General features: G+C 37.7%; 2 long non-coding RNA genes across 3 annotated transcripts; one reads left to right on the top strand and one right to left on the bottom strand.

Annotated features, from left to right (window-relative positions):
• Positions 1-2,661: 2,661 nt before the first annotated feature.
• LOC135303382 (uncharacterized) lies at positions 2,662-9,225 on the bottom strand. The gene is made up of 4 exons (XR_010364867.1): positions 9,094-9,225; positions 8,608-8,702; positions 4,012-4,148; positions 2,662-2,797 (listed from the first exon to the last, which is right to left on the bottom strand). It is a non-coding gene; the product is annotated as an uncharacterized LOC135303382 (long non-coding RNA).
• Positions 9,226-9,308: 83 nt separating this feature from the next.
• LOC135303376 (uncharacterized) lies at positions 9,309-20,519 on the top strand. Of its 2 annotated transcripts, none has more exons than XR_010364863.1 (4): positions 9,309-9,430; positions 12,688-12,779; positions 18,436-18,604; positions 20,384-20,519. It is a non-coding gene; the product is annotated as an uncharacterized LOC135303376 (long non-coding RNA). The 2 variants fall into 2 exon arrangements; XR_010364865.1 differs by having other exon boundaries at positions 18,382-18,604.
• The last annotated feature ends 437 nt before the right edge of the window (positions 20,520-20,956 follow it).

The raw sequence follows: 20,956 nt of genomic DNA, 5'->3' as shown, positions 1-20,956 counted from the left end.
AAAACTAGAAAGGAGATGAAGGTTTCCTGAGGAGCCTAAGAGCACACAAGCTTAGACACTTTTCCTGAGTACTGGAACAATGTAATCTCTCAACAAATAAAAGTTTTGTCCTCTCCCTGTGCTGACACAGAAGTCAGCAAAGGGCCCTTCTGTGGAACATGCCTAAGTGTCCACTGGAAAACCATGAAGAACTGAGTACATCCATTTCAAATGTGCTCAACCAGACTGGCATGAATTCAGACCAAGTTTCACCTCCAGTCTCCTCACAGACATATACCAAAATTAAATAGACATTATGTGTAGCATCCTAAACTCACTTCACTGTGATCTGACTATAAAATCAGCTGGGAAAAAAAAGGGCTCTGGTCTGCTTATAATAACAATTTGAGAGGCTCATCTTGAACTAATTTTTCAAAATTAATTTCAGAGACGCCTGTCACACATAGTTGTAAGCCAACAAGAGCCAAGAGCAGCTTTTCAATGAAATTATGGCCTTCAGTTTGTGAAGAGGTGACCTGGAAGCTCTGAGTCACAGAAGGGCCACTCTGCAAGTCAATGTTTCATGATTTGTGAAGTCATCAGAAGTGTTTGTGTTGTAATGTTATTTTTTGTAAAAGTAGAGAAATTATGTTCAAAATGCAAATAAATTTCTAAAATATGTACAGGAAAAAAAATAGATAAATTAATGGTATACTTTTAAGAAAAATGCTACATTTGATGGAACATTGATAAATGTTCCATTGATATATTTTATCAGAATATGATAAAATATAAATTCCAGCATATGATTCCTCTATTGTGTTACTGCTACTATTCCTCTCATATATAAACAAAAGTTTCATAATCCAGAGCTCCCCATACTGTACAGAAATGATGGCCCAAGATTCAAATATGTTTGAAGTTCTGTCATCAAGGCCAGGACAGATTGAAATACACTGTTAATATTTCACTGCACCGCTTTGAGTTGTTGAGTAAACTGATGTTATTTATCAACCTATTTCTAAGTAATGTATCTTCTAAAAGGCAAACTGTGATATATAGGAGCAGAGCCTGTCTCCTTTTTCTCCTCTTTATGTAGAGATTAGCACAATATAACACTCATTCTCCAAAACTGGATATTTGGAAGTTTTGCTAATATAAATGTTCTAATACATATAACTTCTAATATTAAAACACACGGTATATTGATGGTAACTTTTTTTGCCTTCTTCCTAAGCAACAGTGTTTAGTCCTGAAATTTGAAAAAAATTCTAAGAAATTTAACCTAAAACAGTTCACTTCCAGATTCTCTTGAAATTAAAAATATCTGAAACACATATTGGGTTCAAATAATCTCTCTTTGCAACCAACTTGTGGTTAATTTTTTCTCTTTTTTCTGTTTTCTAACCTTGACTGCTGGTTTACAAACATATACTTGACATAACATTATGGATGGAAGATGCATTGGATACATAAATCAATATTTAATCTGTCTCTATTCTTTTGAATTTATCTTCATTAAAGTGATATCTCTTTTTATGTGTGGTCATGGAATTCTTTAATGAAAACCTATTTGATAAGCCAAGTTTTCCCAAACAATCCTCAGCTGGATTCACCTTTCCCTCTGAAAGCAGGTTTTGCTCCTTGACATGAAATCCAAGATGGAAATGTTGATAAAGATTCCCAGGGAAATCTTCCAAACATTCTTCATAATATCATGTGTGATATAGTGACAAGCTATATGTTTCCCTGGCACTGAGATTGAAAATGGAAATGTTAAGTATAAATCTTTGTGGAAGTTTCAGTAATTTTTAATAATTTGTTCTTTTGTGGCATTCATATGTGAATGATATATTTGTCCTAGAGCAATGCAAATTCATTTCCCCACATCTATAATATCTGCAGTAAGCTAAATTAAAAATACATTTGTACTTGTACAGTTAAATGATCATATTTAATGAAATGTCGGAGATGAATCTCAGCAAATAGTCAGGAAATTATTTCAGAAAGAGCAGCATTTCATTACTGGAAGTCAGGGAAAAGCAAAGAGATTAAACAAATGGTTTACTACTCTAAGATACGGGAGGAGGTGGGGGCAGTTTTTGCAGGGGGGTGACTGTGAACATGAGACCTCAGCAGGGATTTTTACCTGCGAGTGCGGAAGCATTTGCACAGTATGGGGGTGGTGGGGCTTATGCTGGGGGTGAGAAGGAGCTGGTGGTACCTGGGCCTGAAAAGGCTGCAGGTGTAGCACTGGTGCTGTGTTTGGCTGCTGGGAAGCTTGGAGCCTGCACAGCATTCAGCATTTCCCGACAGCTGCTGCCATAGTGCCACTCCAAGGGAGCCCGGAGGGCTCTCTGCCCAGTCCCTGAGCAATCCTGGAGATGAAGCCCTGGGCTGGGTGAGCAGGGGTAGGGAACTATCAGACCAGTGGAGTTAAAGCAGGTCTGACAAGGTCAACAGGAATGGGGAGTGGGAGAGGGACTGCTCAGGGGCAAAAGAAGACCAGGAAATTGTTTTTGCTGTAAACATTATGGCAGTCAGAAATGGTTGAAAGGTGGAGCGTGGGACCTGATTTGTAAAGCCATCTAGCAACTTTATTTCTATGAGGCTTAGGACTGTGCTGAACCCTTGGAGCCATCAGCATCTCTCACCAATCATGTAGCATTAAAGGATTCCAGCCCATCAAGGAAACCTCTGTGCCTGGGAGCACAGTTGCCTTTGTCTCCCTGTTAGTCCATGGGAAGGCACTTGTAGCAGAGACTCAGATCTCAGGCAGGCCAAGCTGGCTTTTGTGGGCGTCATTTCTGTCTGCTACCTGAAAGGAGCAGTCAGCAGTGAGGCACCTGGCTCAGCTGTGCTTAGTCTGGCTGTGCTGTGAATCCAGCAATCTGCCCCTCCACCTGCCTTTGTAAGCTGGGACACTTCCCATGCTGCTCTCCCACCTTCCATTTCTCTTGATTTTTTAAATTACCAGATCTTCAGGCTACAGACCATCACAGGTCAAATCAAGTCTGTGCAGAGGATCCAGTATAACAAATCTCTCTATGGTACTGTAAAGTGACTGCTGTTAATGCATGACACAAAAAAATCAACATCTATCAATAGGAACAACATTTTAACTAATTGATATTCTGAAGTTCCTTTAGAAATCCTGTGGGAGGACTGAACTAATCTGAATATCAAAATTAAATTCCAAACCAAATATACAAATTTAAAGAGAGTATAGAAATGACAGAAAATATACTAATTTTCTGGATTCCTCAGACAACAGAGGTGAAAGAAGATGGAGGTATTTAAACTCTTTGTTGGCAAAAATTCTAATACTAGAACAAATATTTTCAGGGGCATGGCATAAATTAAATATCTGAACTGCATCATTTAATTATTTACAGATATTAATATACGCATATATGCATACAGAAGACAGTGGAAAGGTGATAAGGCTGTGGAGACATGGGCGGTTTTAAATCTCACACATCCAAGCATCCATACATTTAGGCTGGCCCTTCTTCCTTTGTGATTTCTACTCTGTCTACTCAACCACCCCATTCTGCCTTTGTTTTATTTTCCTTGCTTTTATATTAACAGCAAATTAAGAAAGCAGACAATATAAGTTATAGTTTAGTCTTACATCTCCCCTCATATTATATTTGAAATAAGCATCTGAATGCAGCAGCCTGCATAGAGGAATTTACTTGTGGTTCTGACTTGCAAAGTGGAAAAAAACCAGGATTAGTTAAGTAATTAATCAGGTGTGGAAAGCCATATGAATTCTCTGAACGACACATTGTAGAAGAACTCAGATCATGCATACAAAATTGAATTATGGAAAAATGGTTGAGACACATCAGGTCTGAATGAGGAGAGTGTCAATCACTTCTGTTTGTCAAGGTTCTTTGAGATGCGAGTTATCAGCCTTAAGGAGAGACAAAGGATCCATGTAGGGATCAGCATAATTCTTATGTCTGATCTAATTACCTTCAGGGACTTACATATAGACTTCCCACATATTTCTAAAAGGGTGCTTACTTTTGGAATCATCTCTTTTCTCCTTTGGATTTCTCTTTGGTGTTTTTGCTGTTGCTGGTCTTCAGGGAACTATTTTAGGCCGGCAAATTCTTTCTCATGGCCATTCTTGTGAAGTGCCCACAACACCACTGGGAAGACTGTGGGAAGTGGGAGAAAAGGACTCAAAACAGTTTCAAAACACAGCTGCACAATTTGTTCCACAATAACCTGTCTCCATTCTTCATTATAGGGCCTGAGGTCTGAGGGATTTTTGTGGCAGGGGACAAGAGAGGGTTTTTTACACAGGAATGCTAAAAATATTCTTTTGCTCATTATGATATGGGTCTGAGAACCTGCACAGTAAATTCTTCAACAAGTCTTTTTTTCTCCTAGTTACTGCAAAATAGATATTCACACACTAATCATTGCAATACAGAATGTTACTATTAAAACAGATACCATCAGATGGTCACCTTTCAATTCCATTGAATTTTGTTTGGATAAAATACTTAACCCTCCACTTTCTGCATATTCAATTTCTCTCAGCTTTTGTTTATTTAGATTTCTTAATCAGGAAAACATAGAGACTCCTGAAGTACCAGGAGCAGCATTTTACATCCTAAGCAGTAGTTGCTGTGAAAATCTAACAAACCTTTCTCAAAGTATGTTATATTAGGAGCACTGCAAAAAGTAATGATGAATAGCTACTCAGGACACACAAATTCCAACTGGAAGACAGCAGCAACAGCAGCAGAATTCTGCTTCCCTCAGAGAAAAATTGTCTTGTACATTGGATAAAACACAACAACATCTTAAGATTTCATCCTAGCTGCACTAGAACAGCAGGAACCAAAATACTTGCTAATGTTGTAATATGTTTGCTTTCAATCAGACAACAGAAGAATTCATTCCATTTGCTCAGTATTTTGCCCTCCTGAACTCCATCCCCGCAACAGCTTTGCAGACATATCTGAGCAATTCCACAGTGGGTTTTACATCCATGGTAAGTCATGTCTGCTGGGCCTATATGCAGGATTTGTGTTTTACAGAGACTACAATGAATGATTTTTCCCAAAATTTGATTCTGTAAAAAGCTACTTGACTGCTCCAAGTAATCTTTTTTATTCTTCATCTTAGTTTACTCTTAAGGGTTTTTCGTTTCATCTTTTTCTGCTGTCCTAATGTACACAAATCACTTTTAGAGATAGTGTCATGTGCATGGAGGGAGCAATTTATCAACACAGACACCTCTTTGATGAGGTATGGTTTGTCTTTACAAGGCTGGACAGCCCAAACTGAATTTCAATTTGCTATGGCATGCAAGGGATTTAGGGATTAAGGCTGGCGAGAGGCTTTAAGCATCAACCACCTTATTATTGCTGAAGGAATATGTGATTTGAAAACCTTGCCTGTCTTGATTTTTTTTTTCTTTAGTATGTGGGGGTGAGGTGGGGAGGGATGAGTAAGAAAAGCAATAACCTACTTGGTAATTTAACAGTTATTACTTTTCTTCTGCTTTTCAGTCACTCACTCCCTATTTTTAACGGGACAGATAGAACTTAGAGGGTCAGATCCAGGTGACAGCACCTAAATATCTACTTGAAAGTGTTTTATGACTAATAGCAAATATAAAAGCTTGTAACAAAAATGAAGCTATTGGTGAGTGAGAGATGGAGAAGGCAAGAAATATGAGTCATAAGTATTTATATAAATGAAGAGGTCATGAACTGCTACAAATAAATATTGTTCTGACCATATCATATAACCTGTTCCTTAATGCAAGCAAATTGATAAGGAATAATATTTCCCAGTTAAAAAACACATGATATGTAATTCACCTGTTCTTTCTTGGAATGGAAGAGTAGGAGGAAATCCAAAGGGCTCTGCTGGCTTAAGATTTGATCACCATGATATTAGCTAATTTCTAATAAATAAAAATACTGTGAATCAAAAGCAAGCATTACTGTTATTTTTTTATTTCTGATTCTTTTAAGTAACTAAACCACTACAGGACTCATTTATCTGTTATGCTAACAAAGAACCATTGTCATTGATGTCACACTGTTGTGAAACTGAGTGCAAAGGAGAATTGCAGCTGTGAAATCCTTCCCTGGGCAAAAATCCGAGATCTACCATGTATTCACTTCTGAGGATCTGCTCTAGCTCCCAATAAAAATAATATCTCTTTTCTTCAGAAGGTTTGGACAGATGCATGCTTTGATAGAAAGAAAAGAAATGCACAAAGTAGCTGCTCTCTTCCTCTTCCCTTCTTCTCTCAGATCTTGTGCTTTCAGAGGTGGAGACTAAACTCCTGCCTGCATCTTCAGAGTAGCACAGCACAGCAGAGAGGAGATGGATTGCATCTATCTATCTATCTATCTATCTATCTATCTATCTATCTATCTATCTATCTACCTACCTACCTACCTACCTACCTACCTATGTATGTCTCACAATTAATTCAGTTTCTTGCCAGGGTGTCCTGGAGAGCAGCTATCAGGTTGTTCTCACACTCTCCTTAATGTGCTCTAATGAGCATTTGAAAGTTTCCCAAGTAATGGAAGCATTTCATCAGGACATAAAACATCCTCTAGATACTCAGAGGAGTATTCTGAGCCCTTCCCAGGAGATTTGAACTGAGATCTTTTCTAGTCCAGTCACTCTATGGTGCTCAGCAGAAGCAGAATAAAATTGGATGTATCACAGTTGTGAGAATCTACATCTTTCTCAAAGAAAATTGGTACATGTTATTAGAATAAAATCTTCAAATGGAAATGTGTCCCCATCCTCTCCCAACATTTTAAAGTATATAAAAAAGACATATATTTTCCAACATTTTAGCATTGATTAAATCACTGTCTATCCATACAATACTGTATCTAGACTTCTCCATGTCCCCTCATTGCCATAATGCTCCTTCCCTGTACTCCATGGATCATAACAAAGGAGAATAAAACAGAGTTCATGGCTGTGATGTAATATCTCTTTGACAAGGTTGCTAATAATTAATGCCAAATAGCTGTCATTAATCAGATATCTTCTGCACTGTGCACAATGGTTGTCTCTGTGCTTTGCTAGGGATTTTGTGTCTGAAATTTTTTTCTGTAGACCTCTTTTTTTTCTTTGTTTTGTTTAATTGTTTGTTTGTTTTGTTTTGTTTTCAATACAACCTCTTTAAGGCTTGGCATAGCTTGGATATGGAATTAGACATCTAGAAATCTCAGCACATTTAGACAATTAGAAAGATGATTAGAGATTAGACAACTCATGACAGCAAGAAAGGTTCTTCTGCATACAGAAAGAGAAAGAAAGAAAAAAAGTCTTCATGAAAACAGGAAAAGAGTACACCACTGGCTGTAGCCTCCACATGGTGGTATTCTGCAATTTGCCACACTTTTGCAGGGGTGATCATGCATGTCTTGCTGTTTCATTTCCCCATCTTGACTTTCATGTACACCTGCACAGATGTATTATTCTAAAGCTGTCACTTGGTAAAACATCACCACAACATCCCATGATCAATACAGCAGCTTGGGAAAAATACATACACTTACATATCTAGCAGCATAAATGAAATCTCTACCTTCTATTTCAGGCCAGGCAACAGGAGACAAATGGGGAAAAAAAAAGACAACCAAGAAAAATCAGATTTTCTATAATTATATAAATTACAGCTAGAATGACTGTAATCACCTAAAATGCCTCTGGGGAGTTGGATTAGCAGAAGACAATTTCTCAGATTCACACTCCAGGGTTTAAACCTACAGCTGATATTTAGAATTAGACTACCAAGCTGAAATAATTAACCCTTGGGAAGCTAAAATATGTGACTCAGAGGTGTACTATCTAACTGAAAGGGAGGAATATGCAATTGATGCTATTTTAAATTTCCTGTGGATCTTAATATTTGACCAGGCCAGTCAGATTTGGACTTCAGTCCAAACTGTGAGTATATTTAAATTAAAAAAAAATCTTTCCAGTCTCCCTCCTTTTAACATGCAAGAAAAAAAGCAACAATCACTCAAACAAATATCCCTTAAAACCAACAGCAGACTTCCTCCAGTAATGTATGTCTGTTGCAAAGTGGATGATGAAAATACAGATTAAAAAAAGATACAGGACTAAAGCTGATTTGTTAAAAAAAAAAAATAGCTAAAATATTGTAAAGGAAACTCAAAAGCTACCTAGACATGTAAGCAGTGTGGGGGGTTAGAATACTAAAGTAGATGTAAAGATAGGGAGATAAATAAGAATTTACTCTTTTGCTTTATTTTCTTCAGATGAATGAGATATTAAAACTTCTTTTCTGGCATATGGAGAATGTCCCTATTGTAAAAAGTAAAATGCTCCAAGGAGGTTCACTCCACACTTTCTAGTTTTGAGGTGAGATCATGGATGGGGCAGTGGAGAAGGGCAGAGTGAGCAGATCAGTGGTTACTCTTCCTCTACATGGATGTCTCCCTGGGTGCCAACAGTGTTCCTCTGTGCCTCAGCTTGGCAATCATACCAGCAGTGACAAGGGATTGATGTTAAACAGAACTGTGAAGGCATGAAGTTGTACTGCTATTACCCAAACCTCCTGCTTCTCTGTGCTGCAAGTTTTGCCTGGAGTCTCACCTCGTGCTTTGAATCCATTATGCTGCCACAAATATCTAAAACTTGAAGCTGCTGAATCTGCTACTCTTGGTGAATCCTAGATGAGATGTTACTGTCTAAAAATGAAAACATCAATAATTTCCTTAATCATGGCAAAGTGTTTTTTCCGTGTAGATATTGCTTTGAGAATAGAAGTTTGTATGAACAACATCAATCAGGGAGCTCACTCAAATGAGTAACTTACAGCCCCACTGGCAGCCACTGTTGAAGATTAATGCTGATAAACACCACATTCAACATAAGACGAGATTTCTGAAAACAAACCAATTTATTGGATTCCCAGACACATGTATTTTGTAGTCTACCATTGATTACTGACTCAGCTGATTCTGCTGGTCATTTATCATATGTGCTTATATAAAAGCTGAGCTATTCTCTTTCAGGACTTCATTTAATATATAGCACAATTACTTGTGAAGCAGTACTGTTCCAGCTGAAAGAAATTACCTTTGAAAGCTGCACGCTGAAGTTGCCCCATTTACATAGCACAAACATGACAGACATACAGATATATTTTGTGGGGATAAGTATCATGAGTCAGAGTTGCATGTTGAACTGTACTGAAAGTTTTGTGTTGGATACCAGGGGTTACTCTTCACTGTTTGAAGAGGGTGTTGGTGTTTATGACTTTATTTTTTGTTTATGACACAATGGCAACAAATGTTAGCAAACAAGAAGGGAAAGATCTTGTCTTCAATCTCCTACCATATATGTACAGCGTCCTTCCATTCTATTTACTTTTACATACACGTCAATAATACTGAGGGGGTGGCAAAAACATCAGGTCTGTAAGCAAATTAATGCAAAAGAAATGATGTTAAATGGGTGAAATATCTGGATGAGATTTGATTATAGGAATGGCAGGATGACTTCCTAAACCAGTGTCAAGCCTTTCTTCATTTTGCTTAAACAGATAGGCTTTTGTAAGCACTGTAAAGTCCTGACTTTACAAAGGTAATTGAGGAGGTGAGGGGCTCTGTAAGTTTCACACTTGGTGTTAGGCACACTTAAGAAAGAGATGAATTAAACACCATTCCTGTTAAATAAAAAAAGATTGGCTTGAGAATATACTTTATTATTATTACAAGAGTTAGGGAAGTGTCAATTATCATTATATACATTATTTTCCCACACAAGTTCATGCTGCTTATGTGATAAGGCTTTCTTGGTTTTGTTTTGTTTTTAACTAAACCCCATTGTCTCTAGCTTTTTAAAAGTGATGGCTGCTTCTTAATGCAGTGAGATTTTTCTTGATAATGACACAGCACATGATCCTGAAAGCCTGGAGGTAAAGTTTAACCATTTGAAAAAATGCCCCTTAATACTATTACGAGAACTAAAAGGCATTGGTGCCTGAATTTTGTTGCTTCCATATCATAGAAAGCAATTCAAAACTTGTTGCTCAGTGTGTTAGTTTTGGCTGAGGTGGGATTAATTTTCTTTAGTGACTAGCATGGAACTGTGTTAGTTTTCTTTAGTGACTAGAATGGAACACTTGTATGATCAGAACTTCTGTATTTCTGGGTGGAAGGTTGGTTGTGCCATCTTTTTTATAAATATGGTGAAAACTTGATGACAAGGACAAAAGGAATCCAGGCAATATTCTTCATGAGTTGGTACAGCTGAATATGATAGTTTAGATTCAGCAATTACAGTTTTACAATGTTACCAAAGATGAAGGAAATTTTCCTTTCTTATTTCTTATCTGGCAACCTGCTTGTTATTGGTTAAATATTTTCTGGTTTAGATTAATTGATCAAAGCCTGGAGATTCTTTGATTCTGAAAAACTTCTATGTCTTCATTAGGACAAATATTAACCTAAATGATCCAGAAGCAGCAGGTAATCTAATTCTGTGCACAAACCAACATTTTTTGTGCTTTCTATCTAATCTTATCACTCCAAGTTCTCAGCAGATATATATTAATTTGGTGTCCATCACTGGGGTTGTGACAGATGTTGCACTTCTCTGTGGAGTCAGTTGTGCTACCACCTTTAAGGGTGAATACAAAATCCCTTGTGTCTGATTTGGGTCTGTTTTCAGATTCACCAACACTTGCTGATGGTTGTATGTACTTAACTTCATTGTTAATATACTTTAAATTCATTGTGCTAAGGCTCCTCCTCTCAGCTGACCCCTTGCTGTGTTCATCAGAAGTAAGATACAGTTGTCATGAAACACCAGTTAGCAAAACCCGCTACTCTGCTGGGAGACACGTGCACTGCGCAATGCCAATTCCATATGGGCATTACTATCTTTCACACCAAGTATCTCATGGCTCTTTATGAAAATGGGAGTACAATCAGCATGTTCAGTCTACAGACTCAAGGAACAACACATTGAAAAAGAGCTTTCCGTTCTGCTTTGAAAGTAACTAAATGCTATGGCTTTATAATATTTTACGAATAAAAGGAAGACAATCCTGTGAGTGCAATGCAAAGCGCAGCAACCAAAGAATTTTTACAAGGGCCTAATTAAGCACCTTTGATCACTCTGAATATTCACGAAAGAGAATGTAAAATAAGTAGATTGAAGAACACAGTCGTATGTGCTCTTGTGAATGAGAAAAATTTGTTTTAAAATCATAAGTAAAAGTTGAAATTGATGGAACATGATTGCTCATTTGTTTAGAAGCATCATGATGAGAAAACTTGTTGTTCTGAGAACACCAAGTAAAGAAATATGTGTAACCTTTATTCTGGAAATAGAAGGAAATATATTGCTTATATTAATAGCTACAAAACTGTTCAGTAGGAAGTGGGATGAAGCGCAAATCAAGAAAGAGAAAAATAAATAGATAAGCATTATGCAAAATAAATGGGATTTCATTCTGAAAAAGTTCTGAGAACAGTAGAAATAATGACACCCATGTCCACTGGTAATTAAGCCATAACAAAGAAATGGAGAATGGGAAAATTATTTTGTTAAGGTCTACTAGAATTCCCACAAGAACTATAGGATCCTTGTCAGGATGAAGACCCTGTACAAGCTATATTCCTTAAACACACAATCTGAGTCTATTGTGAGTCTAGTTATAACAACAGGGCTGGGAGCATATTGGAGGCCATCACTGCTTGCACTGAATCTTTTCTTTACAAAAGAGTGGACTTCCAGTTAAATTAACATTTGACTTAATTTTAATTTAACTTATTAAAATATAAGTGTTTATCAATGGAGGACTCAAAGCCAATAGGAACTGCCAATATTGCACTTGATTCCATATAGCCAGTGGAGCAAGTGCCATTATTTTGGCAATATCATAAGTATTAATCAAATGGTCAATTCACTGCTGTCTTTCCATGCACAATTGGTCATTCTAGTGCAGAGTGCAAGGAGTGGGGATTTAGATTCCTACAAAATTACAATGTTGCTATTTTCAGAGTCAATACTAGTGTAATGTCTACATATGAAGGAAGTAATCATAAACTGAGCTGGAAATTTCTAATACCCAGCCAGTCTAAAATAGTGCATTAACTACAGTGGTGATGTTATTCCATTTACAATTGCAGAGAACTTGTACAATGATCTTGGGTTTAAAATGTAGATTCTTCTCAGAGTATATGACAGAATTTTCTATTCTATTTTACTCTATCCTTGGTAATTGTGTAATATGTAGTAAACCTTGTTATTTCTTTGGAAGTCTCTGCGTTCAGTTGTATTATGAAAAATTAATAATTGCTTCACTGAACTGCCGTCATACTGTCATGACAATAACACAACTGCCATTGATTACTGACATTTTGTACATAGTCTTACTCTCACTCCTCTGTACAATCCAGGTTTCTGTTGATTTAGACTAAGCCAATTGCAGTACTGACATGGTCTTCAAAGACAGCTCCATCAGTCTCCAACTATAACAACAATAACATCTTTAAATTAGACCGAAGTTTTGTTTTCAAAATGGCTTTTACAGTGAAAGCATCTCTCTGTACTTCACTGCTTGTATGTTTATGACAATCTCTCTGTAATTGTGAGAGAAATAATTTAGGTTTAAAAGCTATTAGTCCCAGATGTACAATTGAATTCTAGTCTTCATTACAGAAAACACAGCAGACTAAAGAAAAGCAGACAAGGTCGGAGCTGTCCAAGGAGCAGTGAGAGGAAAAGGTGATTATCCTGGCAAAAGCCCACAGGTACATTTCCTTGTTGAGTCATCTGATTGGGGGAAAGCTACATCTTTAAGGAATGCTGCTGTCCCTTTAGAGGTATTGTGTAGAGGCAAATGCCAGGGAGATTTATATGCTTCATTCCCTGACCTGTGATAATACATCATTAGAGCCCTCCGTGTTTTCCACCTTTGTGAACAAAGACTCATAACGGGGACGATTATGAAAAAACAAGAGGAGAAGCCGCAGCAGTGGCAGCAGGGGAAGCGTGGCTCAGGCACACAGAACTTCACTCAGAAGTTGAACAGAGATATCTTTTTTTGTATTGCACCTTCATTTCACTTTATTCTAAGACTATATCTCTCCCTGCTTATTTGTCCAAAGCTCAGACTCCTTGACAGAATTGGAACATAGCACAAAGCCAAAACACACATCCCCCCACTCACCCAGTTGTCCTCTTTATTTAACCCGTCCCCTTCTCAGTGGACATTAAAATATATTTAAGGGTATAAGAAACTTATAAGGAGAGCTGAGGTCACTTGTGATCCCCAGTGAGAGCTCTATTGCGTCCTCTGAAGTGCAGTGATAGCAGTGAAAACTGTTTCATGGTCCTGCGTACCTTTGCTTTATCCTGACCCCAGGCAATCATTTTATTTCGCTTGCTGAAATACAGAGCTGCTGCTCTAGCTGACTGACTGGGGAATAAGTTTATATGTATTTAACCAAACCAGACTAGCATCCCCTCTTCTCTGGCCATGGATGAATATGGATTCAAGCAGTTGTAATGCTTTTCTGAGAACATTACCAAGACATTTTAATCACGGCTTACTGCACTGGTAGATTAGTACCCAAATGCAATGACCTTCTTTTTGCTGTGGACATGAACATGCCAGAAAACCAAACTGTACTATTCTTTTCTTGATCCGATAAATTAGGATTAAATAAACAAGAGAGACAAGTGCGATGTACTTTGAAAATCTGAGTTCACCTGTTTTGTAGTGGAAAATTGGATATTCTTTTTTTCTCCCCTCACATAAAAATGCTGTTGCCTGTGTTTATCTCTTAGGGGATGACACTATAACCTGAATTTATGCGTGGCTTCCTACATATTTTGCAATTGGAGGTTATTAAGAAACAAAACAACAACAAAAAAATTGATGTGCATTAGGAGGTATTAGAATTACATTGGTCTAACTGTCTGTTCCTCTTCTGTGGTGAGGTCTGATTCCACAAATGTGCACAAGAATGTGTGTTCTAGTGGGGCAGAGGCATGGAGGAAAGAGCTACCTGAAAACCTTGTAACCATATTTAAAAGCAACCGTTATCCTGAAGTGCTATGTATATGATATGTTCTCATGCATTGTGGTTTTGGCATTTCCATTAAGGAAATATAAACATCAGATACTTCCATATCAAACTACCTGGGATCTGTAAACACTTTGTATTAGTCTGTGTGGAACAAACAGAAAGGAAGGAGGGTATTATCCTGTAAGAGAATATCAACTTCTCAAGCCAAGAATATCCAGCCCAAGTTCTTTTCTCAATTTCACTTTTTTGTGGAATCAGAATGAGATGTTTTACACCATGTTGGAGTTTATAGCTTCAAATATCAACAGATATAAAAATAAGCATGCCTCTAGGCATCTCTGCCTTCTTCCATGTCTTGAAAATGTTCAGAGCAGCATTTTCCATCTTTGTGCAGAGGTGTAAATGCATGTCATCCTTCTCTGTAGAGAAAAGGTGCTGAGTTGGGTATGTTTTGTCACATCCCACCTGTTAGTAGCTGGTTTCCATCAGCAGCTACAGTAATTTTTACTGCATTAAAAATTGAGAGTTTCTGTCACCATTATTTGGCATGTCAACATCCAGACGAGAGCTGCAACACAATGCTTACTTTCCACGTTGAAGGAGTCTATTTCCACATGTGCAAGCAACCAGCTGGTGTCAGAGGCAGTGGCATGTTCTGCACACACTCACAGTCAGAATTCAAATAGGGATTACTGTGATCCAAAAAGAAATAACTTTGCATGGTAAGCAAAGGTGGAAGCCTCTAATCTCTTTGAGCTTTTGTGAGTGTTTCCTAAGATAATTTCATCTATTGATTACTCTTTGAGTGTTTGTGATGGTGTGGAAAAGAAATATTTCAAAGCAAACCAGAAAAACAACCAAGAAACATAAAAAGGTGAGGCAGAGCAGATGTTTTGCTTAAGCATGGTTGTATAATATTGGCATAAAAAAGAAAGTGTTTTATTTCTTTTGTGTACTGAAAGGCATGTAATAAAATTAATTTTATTACTACCTGCTGTGTTCATCAGGTGGTTGGATAAAAAAGTAAATATATTTTTATAATGGTTATAAACTGCTTTATGATATCTTAATCATGTATTGTCAAAATTAAGATTGTACAGAAGGTCTGATGCACAAGGCCAGTGCAACGCAAGAAAGATTGCAGTTTGTGCAGTTCTGTTATGTTATTAAACTCCATGAAAGCAGCTCAGCAGGTAGAAAGCTGTAGCAGAGTACAAAAGTATATATTTCATACAATTCATTTTATGAAATGGCAGCTGTAATTCCAGCACTTCATTATTACATCCCTGACTCATCTAAGTGCTTAAGCGTCAGGCTAGGTTTAAGTCCCTCTGAGATAACTTGCTGCAGAAAGTTAGTCATAGTTAAATCTGTGGCTCAGTTGAGCTCTGCTCCAGTGAATTCCCTTATACTCCCGGCATGTGAGTGTCTGCTAAAGCTCTGCCTATGCAGCCAGATGCTCCTGTGGAGAGGGTGCCACAAATCAGTGAGGTTTTAAAGAGCTGGCCAGGCAGAGCTCTAGTAATATTACATGCTATGGCACTAAATATACCAGGGCTTTCATTGCTTTTTGTCTTCCACTGATAGATCTGCTGTGCAGGTAGCAATGACGGAAAATATCTTAGATGGAATGCTAACTAAGCATGCTGAATTATTGGGAAAGCAGAAGCATTTAAATTACCTGAAGCACCTGATGTCCAATGTTGCCAGTCAAAGTTCTAGATAATCTGAGCCTTAGATGAACCTTCCTAACATGTCAAGTGATTTGGAGTCAGTTCCCATTTCTGTTTAGGACTTCACAACTTCAAAACCTTTGATAGGTTATTTTTCTTCTCCCCAAAATATCTGCCTTCAGACAATAAACCATTTAAGCAGAGGATGGAAAAGAAAAATAAAATATTTCATTTATTAGAAGTTAAATAAGTAGTAATCTCTGGTGTCCTTGATCTTCACAATTAGTAAGAATGATAATAATAAAAGATAATTATTAATAAAGAGGGATTATCAATAAATAATACAAAAATGCTTTCTTAAACTGCATTTCAGCTGTATACTTAGCAGCCCTCTGGAGGTGCAACATTCTTTCTCATTTTATAAATGTGAAAGCCAAAGTGCGATTACAGCTTTGCAATAACTTTTACTGATATGTTTCCAGATAGAATTATATTACATGATGAAACCAAGAAAAGACACTTATGACCAGATCACTTATGTAGGATATCATAGGAAAAAAAGTAAGAGATTTGTGAAAACAGAAGCCTGTCCTGAATTTTACACTCAGCAGGTGCATCTTCTTGTAACAATGCCTTGTTTGTGTGTAAATATTGCTGTGGTGCAAACAGCCAGAGATATGTGGCCCACCTACTATTGTTCCTAGAAAAGCACTTGGATGACTGAAGCTTCTATGACAGTTCTTTTTTTCATAAACACTCCCTGTATTTTCACTACAGTCCTCGGTTTTGATCAGTTTCTTGAAATATGCATTCTTTGGCTACACACATATTCTTTTTCTCTCATTTAAACTGCTATTATTACTATGTTACCTCTTAATGCAGCACAGGAAGAAGATGGTGGGAACAACATAACACAGGAAAAAAGTGCAAGTGATACAGGTGATAGGTAGGAAGCAGAAACGAAACTTTTCATCAGACAGCTTCAGGGATATACAACTCTTTCAGGAAGAAGGTTCATGAAATACATGGGAAAAGTAGGTGGAACATTGCCTGGAGAAAAAAAAATTGAATATCACTAAGTCAAAGGAAGTGAATATGTTATTTCTGAGGACAGATGGAGTAAATGGAGACAAGGCAGATTAATGAGAATGGTGAACATTGTGCAAGAAGAACAAAAGAGATACAGATGCAGAGAACTTGCATCACACACTCGTAATCAGTTGCTGTGTTTGTAGTGTCAAACAGAAAATATTGCGACTTTATAGGTGTGGAGGCTCAGGGTATCCTCTATTGGTGAAAAATTATGTAAGGCAGCTTTAACACATACACCAATCTCAAACCACTCAGGATCCTGTAAACCTGACTGGAACCAGTAAGCCCTTTTACTACAAATGGGAGGTGTGGGATACAGGGTCAGGAGTAAATTACACTCACCCTTTAGAAGCACAGTTGTTGATCCTGTAAATATTGCATGCATGGGTAAATGTTGGTGCTCTTTCAAACTCTGATGCTGATGTGTCCATATTTTAGAGCTTTTTAATGTGGAAACAGCTTGGAAAAACAGGAAAGGATCTTTACCTAGTTACTTAATTAAATAATAATGGAGTGTGGCTGGTGTCCCAAAAATTTATCATTCGATTGCAAAATATCCTCCCATAAGTCATAACTTCTCATGCACAGAGGTCAAATGAGTTTTCCAACATCATATACTAGGATGATAGTGGTTCCAGGAATCTGCATTCACTACTCCAATGGGAATAAAACTTCGTGCTTGTGCAGTGCTGGAAAGCCTTGCAAAAGCAGGATACATGTTAAAACTCCTTTAAGTGGTGTGAAATCCCCCTCCTTGTTCACGCAGTTCTAGAATTAAAAAATCGTACCCATGTAGCCAGACTTTAGAAAAGAGTGCTCCAAGAGCTCCTCCTGTAAATCTTGACATTAAACCAGTCTCAGCATTGTCTGGCCACTTGAATCATTTATTTAAGCGGTGATAATAAAAGGTGTCAGCAATTCGGTTGTAAGCTCTTGAAGATTTCTGTGCGCATTGACCTTTAAGTGTTTGCATCTTGGCAGGTGAGCCGTTCCTAACGTCTCCGAAGAGATATGGCCGGGGCAAGGGGTCAGGCACGCTAATGATAAAATTACCATTTACCTTTTACCTCACCAGCCTCTGTGCCTGACATTATAAATGTAGGTAACCTTTCACCTGAAGGCCCTCTTTCTTCTGCGGTGCTAGGGATTATGAAGAAATGAATGTGCTCACAGCCGCAGAAGAGGCATAAGTCATGAAAAAAAAAAAAAAGGTGCTTTTGGTGATCCTTTCCCTTTATTTTTTTTCCTTTTTTCCTTTTTTTTTTAATGAAAATCATGTTTTTGTGAAAAGTATGAAGAGTTTTACCCTGTTTTATTTTAAGACATGGTTATCTGGCTATTTCTAGTCTAGCATTCCTAATCTAGTCAAGATTATTCTGTTCTTTCTTATTAAGATGAAAGCACTATTTATTAATTCATGAATGCAAATGATATCACAGCAGTCAATAAGGTTTTTTTCAGGGATAAGTGACCACATTAATGAGACTGTACGATGACCTTCATTGTTTGCCATAGCCCAAGAGAGTAAACTTGTTCACCTTTATATCCTGATCCAGGTTTTCCTGAGCTTCGCCAATTTTTTTACTTGAGCCAAAATTCCTCTCCCAAAGGCAACACCATTCAATCAGTGGTAATGGGTACACAATGAGACCTTTGGAGGTGCCAGTGTGACTGAAGATTTCCCAAGGACTCCTGATCTCCCACCCACCTATGATGTGCCTGATTGCTCACAAGTAAACACTTAGACAATAGGATGTACGGTGAAGATTAACAAGATTGGTGTGTATTTACTTCTCCACATATAAAATATTTCTGATTTGTAAAATCCATGGATGTTGAGGGTAGGACAACTATCATGCCTAGGAGAAATATTAAAGATGGTGTTAGGTGCAGAGCCTGCATTTTTTTTGGTTGATTCACGGGCAGGTGATTAATATACTGATTTTAAATACATATTCTTCTTGCCAGAGCTAAAGCATATGAGGGTAGAAAACATATGAAGAGACAGACACAGAAAATAAGATTCAGTTCATTTCACTGATCAAGAGCCAAATGATCACAAGCTTTAGTAGAATTACCTCCCATAAGAACAGCCCCTTTCTGATAAATGCAGCCATGTAACCGCTAGGGCATAAATTATGCAAATTGAAGACTATAGTTCAAATATAAATCTTTATATTAAGTTTAGTGAAATTTGGTATTGTGTGAACATTATTCATGTCTATGAATCTTCAGGCACAAATCTTGTTGCATTTTATTTGTGTTATAAGGATATACATTTTGCAAAAGTTTCATTCAGTGAACATCAACCTTTATGAAATTGTGTTCTGGGAAGTCTATAAAAATTGTTGCATCTCCGTCACACTGGAAAAACCTGAGCAGACCTAATTCTAGTTTGATCTATTCATGTACACACACAGAGTTCAAGCATCTTATAAATGAAAGGTACAACTTCATTTCTGTTTGAAGCTGGCAGAGTAAGTAAAAAGATTGGCTAGCATATATTGAAAGGACAGTCAGGTTGCAGGCTGAAAAAAAAAAAAACCCACAGAAGAAATATTGTCCCTTCTAGAAAAGTCCATAGCTCTCCTCTAACATTAGCCTGCACTGCTTCAGCCATCAGGGAGTTTGTGAAGTAGTGAAGCAGGACAGAAGGCACAGGAAAAGCCTTCCTCTGGGAAGGTTGTACTCAAATCAAAGGTGTTGAAAGGACACAGACAGGGATGTCATTTGGGCTGCATAGCCTGACAGAGTTATTTCCAGGCTTATCAGATCATGTTCCACTTGTCTGAATACTCTTGTTTTACTTCTGTGCATCAACACTAACTCAGCCCCCAGCACCAAAACCAGATTCATTTCCACAGTACAAAGGACTTAACTGTGCTTTTCAGCAAGTTTTTTTCCTCCTACCCCTCTGCCCATCTTTCTCCTGGAAAGGATTTCTGCTCCTACATTCAAATTCTGCATTTACGGTGGAGTAACTATTTCCTAATCGTGGCTTAGACCACAGAGCACATGCAGTGACATACAGAGATGTAGGAACTTCCATGAAAGGTTGCAGAGATTCTACAACTGTAACAAAAGTTGCTGGCAACATTTATAAATGGGTTTTATGGGTTATTACATAGTCCCATCCACTGATCCATTTCTCTGGGATGGGGAGTATATTCCATACTTCTGCAAAGTTCCCAGCACGTGGTATTAAATCTGTTGAGGAGCAAAAGAATCCCGCCAGTAAAATATTTCTTTCCCCTTCTCTACACTCCAGCACTCTGAAGGATCAGTACAGGCCAGGCTCATGCAGGTGGGCAGTTAGTTGCTGATTCTGAGATAGGAAACAGGAGTACTGTGAAGGGCAGATTCCTACACTGACAGAGAACACACATTTAGCCCTCACAAAACCTGCAGTGTTTCTCAGCATGGACTAACATGATCTTTGCAATATCATGCCAGTAAAATCCCTCAAATACTGGATTATGCTCTGCCTCATCCCCTTTGTGTTCATTGAATATATATGATGCTAGCTGGCTTGAAGGAATCTTTCTTTTGATTTCCCAGGGGATATCCACTGAAGGTTTGTTCCTGCAATACACTGAATAGGCTGAGCATTTAAGGAAGCCAGTGGAATTTGAGAATGTAAAGCTATCTGCTGGCTGAAGGCATGAAGAGATGTGTTGCACTACTTATGTTGTGCTCAATGTAATGAAAAATATTTCAAGGCAAAAAGAAATAGGAGCACTTCAAAAAATAAACAAACAAAAAAATCTAATAAGAAAAATACTTCCTGGAGACCTGGAGGGAGGAGAAAATTGTACCAGATACACCACATTCCTGAATCTGCAAGGAGGATCTGATTTCATGGCAAGGACAAGGTCAGATCAGAAGACCTCCTACATTACCACTACCTGCACAACTAACACCTATTAAGTCCAACAGGAAACATATTTTGCAGATGGGCTGGAGAACTAAGACGAAAGGACACATTTAAAATACAGATGTTTCCATCTGAGCATATGTGTATTGATTTTTGAATCTTTCAAAGCCACATTAATCATGTGACAAAAAAGCAAAAATGTGACATACCAGTTTAGGAATGAAAGACAAGAGAAGTGACTATTTCACAGAAAGGTC

This window comes from Passer domesticus, chromosome 1, assembly GCF_036417665.1.
Source record: "Passer domesticus isolate bPasDom1 chromosome 1, bPasDom1.hap1, whole genome shotgun sequence".
NCBI classification, from domain to species: domain Eukaryota; kingdom Metazoa; phylum Chordata; class Aves; order Passeriformes; family Passeridae; genus Passer; species Passer domesticus.
Note: the sequence above shows the minus strand (reverse complement) of the source record. Positions and strands in the feature narration are given on the sequence as shown.